The 21,478-nt window shown below is 43.7% G+C and overlaps 2 protein-coding genes across 3 annotated transcripts in view; one reads left to right on the top strand and one right to left on the bottom strand.

Moving 5' to 3' along the window:
* Positions 1-21,478, top strand: part of LOC134225819 (protein N-terminal asparagine amidohydrolase) — a 199,227-nt gene that overhangs the window by 31,883 nt on the left and 145,866 nt on the right. Inside the window, exon 1 of one of the 2 annotated variants that reach the window (XM_062706190.1) lies at positions 18,247-18,954. The exons of the other annotated variant lie outside the window; for it this stretch is intronic. The gene's annotated coding sequence lies outside the window, so the exon portion shown is untranslated. Of the gene's footprint in view, positions 1-18,246; positions 18,955-21,478 lie in introns of those variants that run through there. 2 annotated transcript variants of the gene reach the window in all.
* The window catches only part of LOC134225818 (probable cytochrome P450 6g2), an 88,265-nt gene that overhangs the window by 49,838 nt on the left and 16,949 nt on the right, over positions 1-21,478 (bottom strand). The window lies entirely within an intron of this gene.

Genomic DNA, 21,478 nt, shown 5'->3' with positions numbered 1-21,478 from the left:
TAGAGAATGAGTGTACCAAATTTGGTTGAAATCGGCCAAGTGGTTCAGAAGTAGTTAGCGAACATACATACATAGATTGGTTTTTATATATATATATATAATATATAATATATATAATATATAATATATAATATATATATATATAATATATATATATTTAATGAGCTTTCAGACTTGTATGACCCTAAAGTCCCCTATAATTCAATACATTCAATGAAATATATGATTATTTGTTATTTTCATTATATTATTGGCAAATATCATTTAAATTAATAGTATTTTCAGTTTCGCTGGTAACAAATCGCGTCGATCACTTTTTATGCACCTTTAAAATCGTCGCCAATATCTTTAATTTAAATCTGTGTTAATGCAAAGCCAAATTATTAAAACATGCAAAAAAAAGTACTCAACTTCTGGAAATAATCTGATTATTGAAATCAAACAATTTTGTTCGTAGTTGATCTGACAGATCTTATGGCCATGTTTGCTGGCGACAATTTTGACGCTTATTAAACACCAAAATCCCTGAAATTTTAAACTTTTTCCAGCAAAATATATGTGGTGCCCTTCTGTCGATCCACAGTGAAGAGATAAACACAATTTTGGAGCAATGTCCTAAAGATAAAATGACAAAAAATATGTGAACTCGTGATGTATGGGACATTGGGGCAAAACGAGCTTCATATCTACATACAGAAGTATTCCACGTCCTTGATTCTTAAATTCTTTGGAAAATTCCTTTTTGAATAAGCCCTTAATCTCTTCTGTAAGTTGTCCGTAAAGAAAGTTATTATGTTTTCCTCTTTTGAAAGCGGATTACCTAGTGTGTAATGAAGGAAAAATTATTTTTTTTGTGTATTTTTACAACACCATCATTATTGTTCATTAATTATAATTTGTTCATTCGCTTATTTATTGAGTCACTGATTTACTAGGTTTCAAAATAAATTTGTTGATTTATCATTTTTTGTTGTTGATATATTAGATTTTTGAGTGATTAGTTTATTAATTTCTTTTTAATTTATTAGTTTACTGTTAATAAAAGCATGACTTTTCCATATAGATAGCAAATCATGAAAATATTAGACAGTTATGCTTGCAGCGGCATTTTAGTAATTTATTAATTATTAATTGATTAATTTATCAATTTTTTTTAATCATCAATTTATTAATTTATTATTTCATTGATTTATAAATTTATTAATTTGTTTATTTATCAATTTGTTAATTTAATAATTTATTAACATACCTTATAACTTATAACTTATTAATATAACTTATAATTTTATGCCGTCGACTAACACCAATTGCAAGAGAGTTCGTGGGGCAGTACCAGGCGGGATTTATGGGTGAACGCTCTACCACAGACCAGGTGTTCGCCATACGTCAGGTATTGCAGAAATGCCGCGAATACAACGTGCCCACACATCATCTATTTATCGACTTCAAAGCCGCATATGATACAATCGATCGGGACCAGCTATGGCAGCTAATGCACGAAAACGGATTTCCGGATAAACTGATACGGTTGATCAAGGCGACGATGGATCGGGTGATGTGCGTAGTTCGAGTTTCAGGGGCATTCTCGAGTGTCCCTTCGAAACCCGTAGAGGGTTACGGCAAGGTGATGGTCTTTCGTGTCTGCTATTCAACATCGCTTTGGAGGGAGTAATACGAAGGGCAGGGATTGACACGAGTGGTACGATTTTCACGAAGTCCGTCCAGTTATTTGGTTTCGCCGACGACATTGATATCATGGCACGTAACTTTGAGAGGATGGAGGAAGCCTACATCAGACTGAAAAGCGAAGCTAAACGGATTGGACTAGTCATCAACACGTCGAAGACGAAGTACATGATAGGAAGAGGCTCAAGAGAGGTCAATGTGAGCCACCCACCACGAGTTTGTATCGGTGGTGACGAAATCGAGGTGGTTGAAGAATTCGTGTACTTGGGCTCACTGGTGACCGCCGATAACGATACCAGCAGAGAAATTCGGAGACGCATAGTGGCTGGAAATCGTACGTACTTTGGACTCCGCAAGACGCTCCGATCGAATAGAGTTCGCCGCCGTACCAAACTGACTATCTACAAAACGCTTATAAGACCGGTAGTTCTCTACGGACACGAGACCTGGACGATGCTCGTGGAGGACCAACGCGCACTGGGAGTTTTCAAAGGAAAGTGTTGCGTACCATCTATGGTAGGTTGCAGATGGCGGACGGTACGTGGAGGAGGCGAATGAATCACGAGTTGCATCAGCTGTTGGGAGAACCATCCATCGTTCACACCGCGAAAATCGGTAGACTGCGGTGGGCCGGGCACGTAGCCAGAATGTCGGACAGTAATACGGTGAAAATGGTTCTCGACAACGATCCGACGGGAACAAGAAGACGAGGTGCACAGCGGGCAAGGTGGATCGATCAGGTGGAGGACGACTTGCGGACCCTCCGCAGACTGCGTGGTTGGCGAAGTGCAGCCATGAACCGAGCTGAATGGAGAAGTCTTTTATGTGCAGCACAGGCCACTCCGGCTTTAGTCTGATGATAAATAAGATAAATAACTTATAACTTATTATGAAATATTTTTTATTATTTTACTATTTTATTTTTGATTATTTTATTATATTTTTTTTTATTCAATAATTTAAAAATTCATTCATTTCTGAATTTATAAATCTAAAAAATTATCCATTTATTAGTTTTTCAAATCAATAATTTTGTAATTTAATCGATTGTTCATTTTTTAATTTATCAACCCACTAATTTTAAGTCATTCATTTATTTATTTATTAATTTTTTTGTTTATTCAAAGTCTTAGCTATATTAGTTATAAATGCTTGGCATACTTTTTCTGCTTTGATACTACTGAATCATTTGATATGCTCCCGATATGCTTGTGCATCGTCTCTGTCGTTCACGGTGAACAGATTTTCAGAATGCTTTTGCCATTCGAACGTGAACGAGCTCCGTGGAATTTTTTTACCTGATTTACCAGAGAAAGCTTCTCTCCTCTCTGATATATACACCATATTCGCCATATATCCACCACAGCAATACAGAGAGAATGAAGAATCTAACAAGATGTGTAGATTGCCTCTCTGTCGTTTGCATCCTGCGTGTCTGTCTGCCCTTGTTTTTTTGGTACACACATGCTCGTATGCTCTTTGCGTTATGACCATCCACGAGGTACAGATATCTTCTTCTTCTTATATATAAAAATGAAATGGTCTGTGTTCGTATCCGCATAACTCGAAAACGGCTGGATGGATGTTTTTCATTTCTTCAGCAGAAACATTCGTTATAGTTTCCGACGGGTTTATATGATATTTCCTAATGCCAAAATCATGAATAAGGTTGAGTAAAATCGTTAAAAATTCAAAATAAGATTTATATAGGCATTTCGCATGGGAAGTTCACAACGCGCATTTTCGCCTACTATGCAGGACAACGTCTGCCGGGTCGACTAGTTAATAATAATTATCATTCAGAATGTTTGTGATTAGGTACACCCGATTCTTTTTTTTACACGGGGGATGCGTTCCGTGTAAAAAAAGTTTTCAGTTCAAAATTTGAAAATCCGTGTAAAAAAAGTTTTATGATTTCTCGACGAATCATGCAAAATGGAGCAACTTTGTAAAAATTTTGTATGGGATTTTTTTTACACGGCCGTGTATCCGTGTAAAAACAGAATCGGTTGTATACCTATATGAGTTTATTCAATAAAGTTGTTTATTCGAAACAGTTTATGTGTGTAATTTACAACAATTTAATTATAATTTGGATAATGACTATCAACAAAATCTTAGCACAGCAAAAAATATTGAATACATATTAAGACTTTCAATAGTAAAAACAACAATTAAATACGGTACGGATATACGATACGTGATCAATTGAATTTTATACACGAAAACTTGAGCAAAAATTGGGATTTTTTTATTGGCAAACTGGTCAAATATTCAAACATTAATTAACACGAACAAATGAATAATAAATTGAAAAAAAATTAGATGAAGAAAAGTATCAAACAAATGTAAGCCAAAAGAGAAAGTCAAAAATTATATCTAGCAAAAGTAAAAAAAAAATAAATAACTCCTCATCAAATTAAACTTATTACTACATGTCAAAATTAATCGTTCCAATGGGATAGAAGTCACTAGATAGAAAATTAGAAGAAATTACTTCTCTTTTCGTAAATTCGTATTTTCTTAACTATAATTGCATAATTGAACATTATTGTATTAATTTGTGGAACAGAATGAATCATGTGAATTACATGCTTCGTGGGTAGTTTTGCCAGAACTCCTTTGATGCAAACCAGTCGAAAGATAATATTTGGATTCAGGTCAATTGATCATCGGAACATGTTAATTCAGCTTTGAACGGTGCAAAATGCACAGTTGGGCGGTGCACAGTTGAAAATTTGACATTCAGAAATCATTAAGTATATGTACCTACTGGCTTTTCATAACAAAATTCCCGAACATTTAAACGAAAAGATGATTAAAATTAAACAACTTTATCAACATCGTTCCGCAGATTACCCACTCAAATAATTCATATACATATATGCGACAATAATGCTGTCCAATGAGCAGCTCGAAGTAGCTCGAAGTTGTTCCCGTCCTGCTTGTTCTTTTTTGTCAACAAATGGGCATGAGCGTGACAGGAACAACTTCGAGCTACTTCGAGCTGCTCATTGGACAGCACTAATATGTTTCATTTTTATTTTCTTCGTTTACTACTGCACACTTACTTGCTGCCTGCATTCGTGGGCAATAATTCAACACTTCCAACTAGACTCGATTGTCCACGACGATGTTCACTGTGAAATTATCGCTCTTTCTCACCTCTTGTTCATGTTCATGTTCACGGGAGGTGTACAGAGGGCTTTAGCTGTAATGATTTTCATGGGTATTTTTACCTCATGCAACAGTTTAACAATATAGCAATATTGTAGAAAATCTCATTCATATTGATAATATTAACATTCAAAAAAAAGTGGCGATATTTCGTTGCCAGAAAACTCATTAAGCAAAACGCCCTCTATCTGGCAGCTCTTTGGTGACAACGCATAACGCGTCGTCGAATCAGCATTCTGGTATGAACAGTGCGTGGAGACGTTGTAAGTTAGTTAGATGTTTCATTCAAATCAGAAAAAATTCGGTTTTTTCCACCTTCCTATCTTTTATTTTGACACTTTTTTTTGCCTAACCTACATAATTTTGGTCTAGTTTTATTACGGCCATGCCTTATGGGCTCGAAAGTTAAAATTGAGTAAAAAAATGTCACTCATTTTTCAGGCACTTATCCTTAACCGATTTACTCGCAACAAGTTGCATTCGACGCAGAACACTCTCCCATTGTTTTCTATTGAAAATTGGCCAGCTCGGACTATGGACTCAAGAGTAATGGCCAAAATATTATTTTTATAATGCACGAGAAAGGCACCATCACCGCTAGGTGGATTAATCAGGGTTTTTTACTAATATTTTCTTAAATTATAAACAGATGATGGTAATTTCAGTTCAGAATGTAGGCTAGATGGTGCTAGATGTACTTGTCGTGGCTACAGAATCAGTTGTCGCACTAGTGCTTTATATGCGAAATGGCCAACCAAATCACCGCAATCCAAGTTCATATCGATAAAGCATATTCATATGATACGATAACACCTTTGATTTCCTCCAAAACAAGCGAAGCATAATTTTAAAAATTGATTTTGCCTAATTTTTGACGTCCTTTGCATCAGTTGTCGCACTAGTGATCCCAATTTGACCAACCCCATAAGAAAACAATGGGATTTGCTAAATAATGAACCAAAATTAAGAATAGTGCCACAACTGGTGCATGCGTTCCTATTATGGATTGACCAACTGATTGAAATTCGAAATAAAAATCGGTCAAATCGGGCCCTCCTTAGCCGTGTGGTAAGATGCGCGGCTACAAAGCAAGACCATGCTGAGGGTGGCTGGGTTCGATTCCCGGTGCCGATCTAGGCAATTTTCGGATTGGAAATTGTCTCGCCTTCCGTGGGCATAAACGTATCATCGTGCTAGCCTCATGATATACGAATGCAAAAATGGTAACTTGGCTTAGAAACCTCGCAGTGAATAACTGTGGAAGTGCTTAATGAACACTAAGCTGCTAGGCGGCTCTGTCCCAGTGTGGGGATGTAATGCCAATAAAAAGAAGAAGGAGAATATTTGTTTAAAAGTGGTGCTATTTTTTATTAGGCACCTTTCTTCATGAATTGTTCAGGATGTGCTTATAATCTGCACTGACATTATCATCATCTATTCATAATATAAGAAAATTTTAGTTAAAAACATGACGGTGCTTTTTTATTTCGCTCAGTGTATAAATATATATTCGTTATCCACAATTTTATAGACGATATTAAAATCGAACCAAAGAATCACACTTAAAATTTAGATTATTCAAAAGGTCCCGTATCTGCATCCCCCTCCTAAGCATGGCTATCTTCCTCTGGAACCCCTCCGGACCCTCGTTCGACTGCGACCCCTACTGACGCTCATACTCTGACTTCTGCTTCTACTTCTCGACAACCGGTGGTGGATACTATTTCTGCGAACTCTTCCGCGCACTTCTGACGTCCTTCTTTCCGTTCGCGATGTCGTACGCTCTACGGCGTCTGATGCGGAAGGTCTATTTGGTTTATCGTTAGCTTCCAGCTCTGAATGCCGACAAACCGGACAGGAGATCTTGAACGTGAACCATCGATCTATGCAGTCGCTGTGAAAAGGGTGGGCGCAGGCGAGAAACGTTTTATTCGCTGTAATCGTTTCCATGCAGATGGCGCAGTTGCTGCAAAATAGGTGCAATTATTGCAATGTAGTTATACAGGATGAACGAATTTTACCCAAGCGGAGCACCAGGTGGTTGCAGTTCGGGATTAGATGCCATTGGTCGTTACTGATTTTGAGAAAAATTGCTTCGCGCCCCAGAGAATTGTGAAGTTTGTGATGGCTCCAAAAAGGCATGCTTTGATATCTAATTTTTCCATACAGTGTTCATTTTTGTCTTCGAAACAGGAGGCGTCAATAGTTGTATGATCGTGCCTCAATCAGAACTGAGATTTTTATTTTCATTGACACATTGACAAAAGTCACACGGTTCCGAAACGTCGGGCTATGCCAAACTAGCCGTCTTAATTGAATTAGACTGAGAAAGCCAACGCCAAAATAGAAAACATAAACAATGAATGGAATATCGCCGAATTCTCACGAATTTTTTTTTCAAGAAAGAGCATCAAAGTATTATAAACAAGCTGTTTTTGCTTCAATAATGTTATTATTTTTAGTTCTAACTAAAAAAACAGGTACAATATAAACTTTTTTTCGACTAGTCATCGTTATTTGCGCACTAATGTTAGTTTTAGGGAACCGAAAGACTCGCGGTTTGGTCGAGGTTAGGGAATAAAATTATACAATAAGAAAGGAAGGGAATTTAGAGTGCTTAATTAATTACAATGCTGATGTTCACACAGTTGAAATCATTGGCAATGTTTCCACATTTGTACCGAGACAAACATTTTTTGGGAGACAGCAGCAAGAGGAAGACATACGAATGGGGTTTAACGGTAGACAACAGGAGGAAGACATTTATAAGGGATTGCGACAGTAAAAGAGATGGATAGACGACGATTATAATCTAACATCAGCAACTTTAAAGAATTGGTGGACAAGGGGGCTGATCTTTTTGTATTTAGAAATTTCGATTTCAAAACAAAGCAACATTACGATCATGAGTGTCAATTAAGACAGGTGGTCGGAAGCCCGCTACATTTTTAATTGATCCCTTGAAAAAAATGCCTCTGTTTTACTTTCACATGCAGATCATGAAAACTACTCGTACTGGACGAAATATTACATGTTTTTCATTCTAGATCAGCAAGCTACTTTTTATTGCGGCTGCATTACTGCATTCTTCCTTTCTACTAGGTATGTATGCTAAACCTGCAAAAGAATGAGGGACTGTATGCTGTTACCACTTCTATTTCATACTTTTAAAATCTATCATATTATAATTTTACACGTGTACTCATGGATCAGATCACTTCCCAAGGAGAAGGTAGTGCCGAAACTTAGCAAGCGTGATTTTAACCACATTCGAAATTTGCATAGTCGAAGACAGAGAGAAAAATGAGCATTCCTAGATTGCATTTTTTTTCGCGTTTGTATAATAATGCGTGAGCACCTCCCAATAGTTGCTTGAATCTCAAGTACTTATCCACTCTCCGACTCCGTAAGTGAAAAAAGCTGCATCTCTCATCAGCAGCAAAGCAAACTACAACTCTTAATACTTGATCACCACTAAGAAGATTGCTTCAAGTTGCTTCAGTGAGCTTTTGCTACAGCATGTCGCCACAGTGACCGGAAACTAAATGAATTTCAATATTTTTTTAATGAAATTCTATCGACATGAAGGTTGAATGCTGTCGTAACCGGACTGTTCAGTTGTCACGATTGCGCTGACGATCAGGAGCGAACATACGAGCTATTCTCAATTCCATCTACAATATGATGCAAACCTGCAAACCTGATTTTTGCCGAGAGCTCAGTAAAAGTGACGTTTCATTTGCTGAGATACTGTGGATATTTTGTCAAAAAATCAGTAATAAACCAAATTTTTGCCTCTTGAAGTTGGCTGGAGAGATATTCGATCTACACGCTTAAAGTCAATAACAAAGAGATGTGTTTGCTTTACACAAAACGGACCTAATGCAGAACAACACCTATATGAGCGACAGTTACACAGGCACAAAAATGCCTCGTACGGTCGTGATAACGGTCCTTTTTAACATGTAAACGTTTGTAAAGACTCCTTGTTTCATGAGAAACCAAATACTGTTGAAAATATTGAAATCCAAGCTTCAATAAAACCATACGAGCTATTTTTGTGGCTGTGTAACTGTCGCTCATCTAGGTGTTGTTCTGCATTAGGTCCGTTTTGTGTGAAGCAAACATATCTCTGTATTATTGATTTTAAGCGTGACCATTGGAAGCAACGCAACCGCTGCACTAGGCACGGTGCTCCCGGATCAGAGAAATGACTGGTATGACGGCGAATGTGAGCAGTTAGTTGAGGAGAAGAATGCAGCATTTGCGAGATTTCTGCAACACAACGCGAACGAGACACGACACAAACGGGCGCGGAACAGACAAAACTCGATTCTTCGGAAGAAAAAGCACCAGCAGGAAGATTGAGACCGGGAAGAGACAGAGCAACTGTACCGCCCTTTTTACACACGAAAGATCCATGAGAAGGTAAACCGTTCACGTAAGGGCCACGTGCCACAGCCCGATATGTGTAAGGATATAAACGGGAACCTTCTTACGAACGAGCATGATGTGATCCAAAAGTGGCGGCAGCACTACGCAGAGCACCTGAATGGCAACTACCGCGCAATCACATTGCTGTATGCTGCCTACAAGGTACTCTCCCAAATTTTATGCCACCGACTGACAACAAATGCAAGAGAGTTCGTGGGGCAGTACCAGGCAGGATTTATGGGTGAACGCTATACCACAGACCAGGTGTTCGCCGTACGTCAGGTATTGCAGAAATGCCGCGAATACAACGTGCCCACACATCATCTATTTATCGACTTCAAAGCCGCTTATGATACAATCGATCGGGACCAGCTATGGCAGCTAATGCACGGAAACTCATTTGATTTTGTTTGTCCCGGGTGTCCCGGAAATTTGGCAAATGTCAGGATGTCCCGGGATGAATGAACTTATTCATAAAGTTTTGATTTATTTTTTATTCTAATATTTTCTAGTATTTGTATTTATTATTTAAAATCTGATTGAGGGAAAATATTGAATAATATTCTTCTTAACAAAAATCTAGAATCTAAAGTTCCGACAGCCTCTATCCGACATGAAGGCCTTATTGCATTAAGCTATGAAGCTTCATTGTAAAAGTTAGGAAGCCTTATTCCAAGAAGCTCGGAAGCCTCCTTTCATGAGGCTCGGAAGCCTCCTTTCAAGAGGCTTGGAAGCCTCCTTTTAAGAGGCTCGGAAGCCTCCTTTCAAGAGGCTCGGAAGCCTCCTTTCAAGAGGCTCGGAAGCCTCCTTTCAAGAGGCTCGGAAGCCTCCTTTCAAGAGGCTCGGAAGCCTCCTTTCAAGAGGCTCGGAAGCCTCCTTTCAAGAGGCTCAGAGCCTCCTTTCAAGAGGCTCAGAAGCCTCCTTTCAAGAGGCTCAGAAGCCTCCTTTCAAGAGGCTCAGAAGCCTCCTTTCAAGAGGCTCAGAAGCCTCCTTTCAAGAGGCTGGAAGCCTCCTTCCAAGAGGCTCAGAAGCCTCCTTCCAAGAGGCTCGGAAGCCTCTTTCCAAGAGGCTCAGGAAGCCTCCTTCCAAGAGGCTCGGAAGCCTACTTCCAAGAGGCTCAGAAGCCTCCTTCAAGAGGCTCAAAGCCTCCTTCCAAGAGGCTCAGAGCCTCCTTCCAAGAGGGCTCGGAAGCCTCCCTTCAAGAGGCTCGAAGCCTCCTTCCAAGAGGCTCAGAAGCCTCCTTCCAAGAGGCTCAGAGCCTCCTTCCAAGAGGCTCAGGAGCTTCCTTCCAAGAGACTCAGGAGCCTCCTTCCAAGAGGCTCAGGAGCCTCCTTCCAAGAGGCTCAGGAGCCTCCTTCCAAGAGGCTCAGGAGCCTCCTTCCAGAGGCTCAGGAGCCTCCTTCCAAGAGGCTCAGGAGCCTCCTTCCAGAGGCTCAGGAGCCTCCTTCCAAGAGGCTCAGGAGCCTCCTTCCAAGAGGCTCAGGGCCTCCTTCCAAGGCTCAGGGCCTCCTTCCAAGAGGCTCAGGAGCCTCCTTCCAAGAGGCTCGGAAGCCTCCTTCCAAGAGGCTCGGAAGCCTCCTTCCAAGAGGCTCGGAAGCCTCCTTCCAAGAGGCTCGGAAGCCTCCTTCCAAGAGGCTCGGAAGCCTCCTTCCAAGAGGCTCGAAAGCTGGGAAGCTTCCTTTCAAGAGGCTGGGAAGCTTCCTTTTAAGAGGCTGGGAAGCCTTATTCCAAGAAGCTCAGAAGCCTCCTTTCATGAGGCTCAGGCCTCCTTTCATGAGGCTCAGGAAGCTTCCTTTCAAGAGGCTCAGGCCTCCTTTCAAGAGGCTCAGGAAGCCTCCTTTCAAGAGGCTCAGAAGCCTCCTTTCAAGAGGCTCAGGCCTCCTTTCGAGAGGCTCAGAAGCCTCCTGTCAAGAGGCTGGGAAGCTTCCTTTCAAAAGGCGGGAAAGCCTTCTTTCAAGAGGCTCGGAAGCCTCCTTTCAAGATGCTCGGTAGCCTCCTTTCAAGAGGCTGGGAAGCTTCCTTTCAAGAGGCTGGGAAGCCTCCTTTCAAGAGGCTGGGAAGCCTCCTTTCATGAGGCTCGGAAGCCTCCTTTCAAGAGGCACGGAAGCCTCCTTTCAAGAGGCTGGGAAGCCTTCTTTCAGAGGCTGGGAAGCCTCCTTTCAAGAGGCTGGGAAGCCTCCTTTCAAGAGGCTGGGAAGCCTCCTTTCAAGAGGCTGGGAAGCCTCCTTTCAAGAGGCTGGGAAGCCTCCTTTCAAGAGGCTCGGAAGCCTCCTTTCAAGAGGCTTGGAAGCCTCCTTTCAAGAGGCTCGGAAGCCTCCTTTCAAGAGGCTCGGAAGCCTCCTTTCAAGAGGCTCAGAGCCTCCTTTCAAGAGCTCAGAAGCCTCCTTTCAAGAGGCTCAGGCCTCCTTTCAAGAGGCTCAGAAGCCTCCTTTCAAGAGGCTCAGAGCCTCCTTTCAAGAGCTGGAAGCCTCCTTTCAAGAGGCTCAGGAAGCCTCCTTTCAAGAGGCTCAGAGCCTCCTTTCAAGAGGCTCAGAAGCCTCCTTTCAAGAGGCTCAGAGCCTCCTTTCAAGAGGCTCAGAAGCCTCCTTTCAAGAGGCTCGGAAGCCTCCTTTCAGAGGCTCAAGCCTCCTTTCAGAGGCTCAAGCCTCCTTTCAAGAGGCTCAGAAGCCTCCTTTCAAGAGGCTCAGAAGCCTCCTTTCAAGAGGCTCAGGCCTCCTTTCCAAGAGGCTCGGAAGCCTCCTTTCCAAGAGGCCTCGGAAGCCTCCTTCCAAGAGGCTCAGGAAGCCTCCTTCCAAGAGGCTCAGAAGCCTCTTTCCAAGAGGCTCAGGCCTCCTTCCAAGAGGCTCAGAAGCCTACTTCCAAGAGGCTCAGAAGCCTCTTCCAAGAGGCCTCAGGAAGCCTCCTTCCAAGAGGCTCGGAAGCCTCCTTCCAAGAGGCTCGGAAGCCTACTTCCAAGAGGCTCAGGCCTCCTTCCAAGAGGCCTCAGAAGCCTCCTTCCAAGAGGCTCAGAGCCTCCTTCCAAGAGGCTCAGGAAGCCTCCTTCCAAGAGGCTCGGAAGCCTCCTTCCAAGAGGCTCAGAAGCCTCCTTCCAAGAGGGCCTGGAAGCCTCCTTCCAAGAGGCCTGGAAGCCTCCTTCCAAGAGGCTCGGAAGCCTCCTTCCAAGAGGCTCGGAAGCCTCCTTCCAAGAGGCTCGGAAGCCTCCTTCCAAGAGGCTCGAAAGCTGGGAAGCTTCCTTTCAAGAGGCTGGGAAGCTTCCTTTTAAAAGGCTGGGAAGCCTTATTCCAAGAAGCTCGGAAGCCTCCTTTCATGAGGCTCGGAAGCCTCCTTTCATGAGGCTCGGAAGCTTCCTTTCAAGAGGCTCGGAAGCCTCCTTTCAAGAGGCTCGGAAGCCTCCTTTCAAGAGGCTCGGAAGCCTCCTTTCAAGAGGCTCGGAAGCCTCCTTTCAAGAGGCTCGGAAGCCTCCTTTCAAGAGGCTCAGAAACCTCCTTTCAAGAGGTTCAAGCCTCCCTTTCAAGAGGCTCGGCAGCCTCCTTTCAAGAGGCTCGGAAGCCTCCTTTCAAAAGGCTCGAAAGCCTCCTTTCAAGAGGCTCAGAAGTCTCCTTCCATTAGGCTCGGAAACGTCCTTTCAAGAGGCACGGAAACCTCGGAAGCCTCCTTCCAAGAGGCTCGGAAGCCTACTTCCAAGAGGCTCAGGAAGCCTCCTTCCAAGAGGCTCAGAAGCCTCCTTCCAAGAGGCTCAGGAAGCCTCCTTCCAAGAGGCTCAGGAAGCCTCCTTCCAAGAGGCTCAGAAGCCTCCTTCCAAGAGGCTCAGGAAGCCTCCTTTCAAGAGGCTCAGGAAGCCTCCTTCCAAGAGGCTCAGGAAGCCTCCTTCCAAGAGGCTCAGGAAGCCTCCTTCCAAGAGGCTCGGAGCTTCCTTCCAAGAGACTCAGGAGCCTCCTTCCAAGAGGCTCAGGAGCCTCCTTCCAAGAGGCTCGGAGCCTCCTTCCAAGAGGCTCAGGGCCTCCTTCCAAGAGGCTCAGGAGCCTCCTTCCAAGAGCTCAGGGAGCCTCCTTCCAAGAGGCTCAGGAGCCTCCTTCCAAGAGGCTCAGGCCTCCTTCCAAGAGGGCTCAGAAGCCTCCTTCCAAGAGGCTCAGAAGCCTCCTTCCAAGAGGCTCGGAAGCCTCCTTCCAAGAGGCTCAGAGCCTCCTCCAAGAGGCCTCAGAGCCTCCTTCCAAGAGGCTCAGAAGCCTCCTTCCAAGAGGCTCAGCTGGGAAGCTTCCTTTCAAGAGGCTGGGAAGCTTCCTTTTAAGAGGCTGGGAAGCCTTATTCCAAGAAGCTCAGAAGCCTCCTTTCATGAGGCTCAGGAAGCCTCCTTTCATGAGGCTCAGGAAGCTTCCTTTCAAGAGGCTCAGGAAGCCTCCTTTCAAGAGCTCAGAAGCCTCCTTTCAAGAGGCTCAGGCCTCCTTTCAAGAGGCTCGGAAGCCTCCTTTCAAGAGGCTCAGAAGCCTCCTTTCAAGAGGCTCAGGAAGCCTCCTTTCAAGAGCTCAGAGCCTCCTTTCAAGAGGCTCAGGCCTCCTTTCAAGAGGCTGGGAAGCTTCCTTTCAAGAGGCTGGAAGCCTCAAAGAGGCTGGGCCTCCTTTCAAGAGGCTGGGAAGCCTCCTTTCAAGAGGCTGGAAGCCTCCTTTCAAGAGACTGGGAAGCACTTTTAAAGAGGCTGGGAAGCCTCCTTTCAAGAGGCTGGAAGCCTCCTTTCAAGAGGCTGGAAGCCTCCTTTCAAGAGGCTGGGAAGCCTCCTTTCAAGAGGCTGGGAAGCCTCCTTCAAGAGGCCTGGAAGCCTCCTTTCAAGAGGCTCAAGCCTCCTTTCAAGAGGCTTGGAAGCCTCCTTTCAAGAGGCTCAGAAGCCTCCTTTCAAGAGGCTCAGAGCCTCCTTTCAAGAGCTCAAGCCTCCTTTCAAGAGGCTCAGGAAGCCTCCTTTCAAGAGGCTCAAGCCTCCTTTCAAGAGGCTCGGAAGCCTCCTTTCAAGAGGCTCAGAAGCCTCCTTTCAAGAGGCTCAGAAGCCTCCTTTCAAGAGGCCTGGAAGCCTCCTTTCAAGAGGCTCAGGAAGCCTCCTTTCAAGAGGCTCAGAAGCCTCCTTTCAAGAGGCTCGGAAGCCTCCTTTCAAGAGGCTCAGAAGCCTCCTTTCAAGAGGCTCAGAAGCCTCCTTTCAAGAGGCTCAGGAAGCCTCCTTTCAAGAGGCTCAGAAGCCTCCTTTCAAGAGGCTCAGAGCCTCCTTTCCAAGGCTCCAGGCCTCCTTTCCAAGAGGCCAGGAAGCCTCCTTCCAAGAGGCTGGAAGCCTCCTTCCAAGAGGCTCGGAAGCCTCGTTCCAAGAGGCTCAGGAAGCCTCCTTCCAAGAGGCTCAGAAGCCTACTTCCAAGAGGCTCAGAAGCCTCTTTCCAAGAGGCTCAGGAAGCCTCCTTCCAAGAGGCTCAGAGCCTCCTTCCAAGAGGCTCAGAAGCCTACTTCTAAGAGGCTCGGAAGCCTCCTTTCAAGAGGCTCGGAAGTCTTCTTTCAATAGGCTCAGGAAGCCTCCTTCCAAGAGGCTCAGGCCTCCTTCCAAGAGGCTCAGGCCTCCTTCCAAGAGGCTCAGGAAGCCTCCTTCCAAGAGGCTCAGGAAGCCTCCTCCAAGAGGCTCAGGAAGCCTCCTTCCAAGAGGCTCAGGCCTCCTTCCAAGAGGCTCAGAAGCCTCCTTCCAAGAGGCTCAGAGCCTCCTTCCAAGAGGCTCAGGAAGCCTCCTTCCAAGAGGCTCAGGCCTCCTTCCAAGAGGCTCAGAAGCCTCCTTCCAAGAGGCTCGGAAGCCTCCTTCCAAGAGGCTCGGAAGCCTCCTTCCAAGAGGCTCGGAAGCCTCCTTCCAAGAGGCTCGGAAGCCTCCTTCCAAGAGGCCTCAGAAGCCTCCTTCCAAGAGGCTCAGGAGCATCCTTTCAAGAGACTCGGAAGCCTCCTTTCAAGAGGCTCGGAAGCCTCCTTTCAAGATGCTCGGAAGCCTCCTTTCAAGAGGCTCGGAAGCCTCCTTTCATAAGGCTCGGGAGCCTCCTTCCAAGCAGCTCGGGAGCCTCCTTCCAGGAGCCTCGGGAGCCTCCTTCCAAGAGCCTCGGAAGCCTCCTTTCAAGAGCCTCGGGAGCCTCCTTCCAAGAGTCTTTGAATCCTCCCTACAAAAGGCTCGAAAGCCTCCTTTCAAGAGGCTCGGAAGCCTCCTTCGAAGAGGCCTCGGAAGCCTCCTTCCAAGAGCTCAGGCCTCCTTCAAGAGGCTCAGAAGCCTCCTTCCAAGAGGCTCGAAAGCCGCCTTTCAAGAGGCTTGGAAGTCGCCTTTCAAGAGGCTCAGAAGCCTCCTTTCAAGAGGCTCAGAAGCCTCTTTTCAAGAGGCTCGGAAGCCTCATTTCAAGAGGCTCGGAAGCCTTCCTTCAGAAGGCTTGGAAGGCTCCCTTTAAGAGGCTCGGAAGCCTCGCTTCAAAAGGCTCGGAAGCCTCCTTTCAAGAGGCTTGGAAGCCTCCTTTCAATTAGCTTGGAAGGCTCCTTTCAATTACCTTGGAAGCCTCCTTTCAATTGGCTTGGAAGCCTCCTTTCAATAGGCTTGGAAGCCTCCTTTCAAGAGGCTTGCAAGCCTCCTTTCAAGAGGCTTGGAAGCCTCCTTTCAAGATTCTTGGAAGCCTCCTTTCAAGAGGCTTGAAAACCTCCTCTCAAGAGGCTTGGAAGCCTCCTTCCAAGAGGCTCGGAAGCCTCCTTCCAAGAGGCAAGGAAGCCTCCTTCCAAGAGGCAAGGAAGCCTCCTTCCAAGAGGCAAGGAAGCCTCCTTCCAAGAGGCAAGGAAGCCTCCTTCCAAGAGGCAAGGAAACCTCCTTCCAAGAGGCTCGAAAGCCTCCTTCCAAGAGGCTCGGAAGCCTTCTTCATGAGGCTCGGAAGCCTTCTTTCAAGAGGCTCGGAAGCCTCCTTTCAAGAGGCTCCAGGCCTTGGAAAATTCGTTCAAAAACGAACGATTGCTTCGTTTTTGGTCCACAGCGAGGTTATTATTTCGGTGCACCGATCGATGTTCGCTCGATGACGTGCTGCTTTCGGCACGAACAAGGGAAGAGGCAAATACAAAGCATTCGTTTTATACATTGAAAGTGGAGAATTTTGAACGTGGCATCTTCACAAGCCGACTAGTGCCGAGGATGCATCGTTCGTAGGGCAGCGTGAATAGAGGATGCTTCCTTCGTTCATCGGCAGTGTTTCAGATGCGAGTGAGGGTTGTGTAAATACAAAACCGTATTAGCGAGAAAGAGAGGGCCTACATTATATACCTCTCTTTCACACATTCATTCCAACAGATATGCGCAACTCAGTATAAATGAGGCAAAAGAGTTAAATATTCTCTGCACTAGCGGGTGCTTGATTTCACTCTCCAACTGTTTCATACAACAGTGTCATATGGAGCGAGGAAGCATTCTTCACTAAGCACTTTGAAACCGTTCTCTCATGAAGCTACCTTCCTCGGGAGTATATCTGGTGCTGAAGCATCGGTCATCATCTTCATTGCTTCATTCATCCAAGCCCTGAGAGGCTCGGAAGCCTCCTTTCAAGCGGCTCGGAAGCCTCCTTTCAAGAGTCTCGGAATTCTCCTTTCAAGAGGCTCGGAAGCCTCCTTTCAAGATGCTTGGAATTCTTTCAAAAGGCTAGGAAGCCTCATTTCAAGAGACTTGGAAGCTTCCTATCAAGAGACTCGGAATCCTACTTTCGGCTCGGAAGCCTTCAAAAGTCCTCGAAGTCTTGTTGGAAGCTTGATGTATGAACATAAATTTTAATTCAAAAGTTCCACGGAATAACGATAATTGCACTTTTGGAGATCCGTTAGTTTTGAGGCCCGTTTCTACTTTATCTTATGAGTTAAGCTTATTTTCATTTACAGCGAAATTAAGCATTTAGCAACCAAGTGGTAATGTTTAATTCCATTACCCTACTTTTGGTACTTACGGTACTGAGTAGGGATTTGGAAATTTTCTCCAGGCCTGCGGAAATGTTCCCATGTTTACACGGACAATAAGAGAAGAATTCTCACTTAACTTTTCAAAAGGACCTAAGTAACATTTTTTTCATGATTTAATTTGAATAGCGCAATCAACAGAAAAACATGAAAGCTTAAATTATTTCCAATGTTAGAGTTACAGTCAAACCTCCATGAGTCGATGTTCTATGACTCGTATCGACTCATGGAAGCAAATTATTCCATATCAAAAAATATTTGGGTTACTGTGCTGGTCCCTTCAGACAGCTTTCCAAAGATTTCCTATTCCACATCTCGATATTTCTATGAGTCGATGGTCCCTTCAATATCGACTCATGGAGATTTGACTGTAGAAGGAATATCTGAAGTCTCCAGCTTCCTTCTATTTTTTTTCCGCTCTTTGGCAGGACAATCTTAAAACCTTGTTTCTTAGAAGGAAGGGGAGAATTCAAAGACTCAGAGATTCAGTTTTTGCTAATGTTCATTGCTGAGCGTGGAGACGGTTCTCCTAAAATGGTGTCCTTGCGGGATTACTACTGCATGTCGGAATTTTACTTCCGCAAACGTGTCCAACGTAAAATGAAGGCACGGGTCCAAGCAAAGATCGTAACGGGATCAGTAGGTACAAATAGCGCTGAGAAGCACTGTTGAAATTAAAATAGCTTCGGGTAGTATTAAAAACTTTCTTCAGCAAAGAGAACAGACAACCGCACAGTACAAGAGCACAATGTGGTCTGCATACTCTTGTGTTTTAATTAGTTATGAACAGTGATCTCGCCACTGTGACCCGGCGAAAACATCACAGCCATGATCCACGCTTAACCATAATCCACATTCTCGCAGATGATTGCTGGCTTGCTGGATGTTGCACCGTGCCCAGCAGTGAGTGGAGTGGAGGCGGCTCGACTCGAGTGGACTCATCACCAACTCGCTCACTTCAGTCTGAGATTGTCACTGGAGTAGTGTGGAGGCGCAGCGCAAACTCCTATAAACTCTCTCGCGAACCAGTCCGCTTCAGATAGATCTCCGCGTTGCTCGTCAGTTCCGATTCAAGTGACTTCAAACTCCGTCTTGAACAATCCGGAGAACGAGCGACGATCGCATCAATTATCCTCGGTGGCAGTAGTGGCGGTCGATGTGGTACACAGTTCGCGAGTCTTATAGGTACTGAGCAGCTCCGGACTGTCTGTGGAGGGGCTCTGCTATTAATTCGATTAAAATCAGAAAATTATCTTCCTCTGGACGACGGGGACGACAGCTTGGAAAAGAGCGAGCAACCGACGGACAACGAGAACCGCGTGCTTTGCCGTTTGTGCTGCAATTTTCCTGTCCTCTTCGCGCCCGCGCGCGCTGCTTTGTCGAAGATTTTATGACTTTTCAAGTGAAGTAGGCTGGAGAGGATCGGCCGGTCGGTGCTGGGCTGCGCTGAAGATTCGTTGCTTTGTCAAGTTTTGCTCGTTTAATGTTATGGTCGTTATTAATAGTGGTGGTTTTAATTTTTGCGCTGTTTGCCAGTGCAGATATTGACTACGGAAGAGAATCACAGAAGATATTGCGCCTGGTGATGTGGAATTGGAACTTTTGTTTTGCGAATCTCGGCTCAGGATGGTCTGAGTGAGAAGCACTTTACATTGGATTGGACTGGAGCTGGTACTCTTGCAAGTAAGTACAAATGGAATAAATTTTCAACTATTGAACGACGAAACAAAAAAATATTTTAGCTTGGAGATGTTAAATTATGCCACCATTTGGAAGGCTTTGTCGAGATTTTTTTTCTAAATCAATAATTTTCCTTACTCAATCTCTTCTTCAACTTTCTCTGCTATTTAAAGTGTCTTCTGGTCAAATTTTAACGCGCTGATTACTCAAAATTACACAGATAGAAATATTTTGTGAATATAAGTATATTTTTATGATGATAAATTTTTCGCATTGGTAATATTTTTATAATTAGACATTTGGATCCGGTCCGCAAAATAACATAATGCAATTCATAAAACAAATTTTCCGATAGGTGTTTACAGGAAAACGTGGTCGAAATATGCCATCACATTTGTCCGCAAAAATATATCGAATGTAAAAGTAAAGGCAATAAAAACGCTTCACGAATAATCACCTAACATATTCAGATTTTTAAACTGTGTACGTAGACCTGCTTTGAAAATAGGTAATTTCTGTATATGAAAGACTAACTCAAAGTCGTAATTTGTTAAGCAGCAAGGACGTTTCGTGCGATTTTTTTTTATAAAAATCTGCCACGAATGACTCATTTAACCCTTTCAGGCCCACGGGGTCATATATGACCCCAACAGAAAAATGGATGTATAAAATTGCACGATGGATAAAAGTGAACGGTCTCTTCAGCAAAATGGCTTGAAATTAACTCCCCTATCAGGGAAAAATATTAGGCATGGACAAAAACGGCCTTACGGCAGCCTAGAACGTCATGAACTTGGTGAAGTTATGAACAATACAATATAAGGTATATTGGCAGCGGATTTTACTGTTTCAAAAAAAGATTTTGTATCGAACGTATCCGTAGAGATTCCGTGATACACAATAAACTATTTTTAATCTTCCTTGGACGTCCTAGGCCTAGTCCAAACTATCCATGAGTTCAGGACTTGAAATCTACAATTTTTTGTTACTCTTTGTTTATTCGAGTATTAAACCATGTTCCTTACATGTTATAGAAGGTGGTAAAACACCGCAATGTGTTTCTGGAGTATTCTGGGTCATCCAAACTATCCTTGAGATCAGGACTTGAGATCTACAGCTGGAAGAGAATCTTTTTTCAGTACTCAAAGCGTCAATAGGCATTCACTTATATCCATTATACCTCTTGGGAGGTCAACGGATATCGTAAGACAGTTTTGAGATATTCTGGGTCATCCAAACTGTCCTGGAGTTCGGGACTTGAGATCTACAGCTGGAAGAAAATCTTTTTTCAGTACTCAAAGCTTCAATAGGCATTCATTTATATCCATTACACCTCCTGGGAGGTCAACGGATATCGTAAGACAGTTTTGAGATATTCTGGGTCATTCAAACTGTCCTGGAGTTCGGGACTTGAGATCTACAGCTCGAAGAAAATCTTTTTTTAGTACTCAAAGCTTCAATAGGCATTCACTTATATCCATTGCACCTCTTGGGAGGTCAACGGATATCGTAAGATAGTTTTGAGATATTCTGGGTCATCCAAACTGTCCTTGAGTTCGGGACTTGAGATCTACAGCTGGAAGAAAATCTTTTTTCAGTAGTCAAAGCTTCAATAGGCATTCACTTATATCCATTACACCTCTTGGGAGGTCAACGGATATCGTAAGATAGTTTTGAGATATTCTGGGTCATCCAAACTGTTCTTGAGTTCTGAACTTAAGATCTACAGTTGCAAGAATAGCCTTTTTCAGTACTCAAGCTTCAATATGTTTTCAATTATATTCATTACTCCTCCTGGGAGGGCAAGGGATATCGTAAGAGGGTTTTGAGATATTCTGGGTCATCCAAACTGTCATTGAATTCGGGACTTGAGATCTACAGCTGGAAGAGAATCTTTTTTCAGTACTCAAAGCTTGAATAGGCATTCATTTATATCCATTACATCTCTTGGGAGGTCAACGGATATCGTAAGACACTTTAGAGATATTCTGGGTCATACAAACTGTCCTTGAGTTCGGGACTTGAGATCTACAGCTCGACGAAAATCTTTTTTAGTACTCAAAGCTTCAATAGGTATTCACTTATATCCATTACACCTCTTGGGTGGTCAACGGATATCGTAAGATAGTTTTGAGATATTCTGGGTCATCCAAACTGTCCTGGAGTTCGGGACTTGAGATCTACAGCTGGAAGAAAATGTTTTTTCAGTACTCAAAGCTTGAATAGGCATTCACTTATATCCATTACACCTCTTGGGAGGTCAACGGATATCGTTAGAAAGTTTTGAGATATTCTGGGTCATCTAAACTGTCCTTGAGTTCGGGACTTGAGATCAACAGCAGGAAGAAAATCTTTTTTTAGTACTCAAAGCTTCAATAGGCATTCACTTATATCCATTACACCTCTTGGGAGGTCAACGGATATCGTAAGATAGTTTTGAGATATTCTGGGTCATCCAAACTGTTCTTGAGTTCTGAACTTAAGATCTACAGTTACAAGAATAGCCTTTTTCAGTACTCAAGCTTCA

The sequence above is a fragment of the Armigeres subalbatus genome, chromosome 3 (assembly GCF_024139115.2).
Source record: "Armigeres subalbatus isolate Guangzhou_Male chromosome 3, GZ_Asu_2, whole genome shotgun sequence".
Taxonomy (NCBI): domain Eukaryota; kingdom Metazoa; phylum Arthropoda; class Insecta; order Diptera; family Culicidae; genus Armigeres; species Armigeres subalbatus.
The sequence above is the reverse complement of the archived record's forward strand: the minus strand, read 5'-3'. Positions and strand labels throughout refer to the sequence as shown.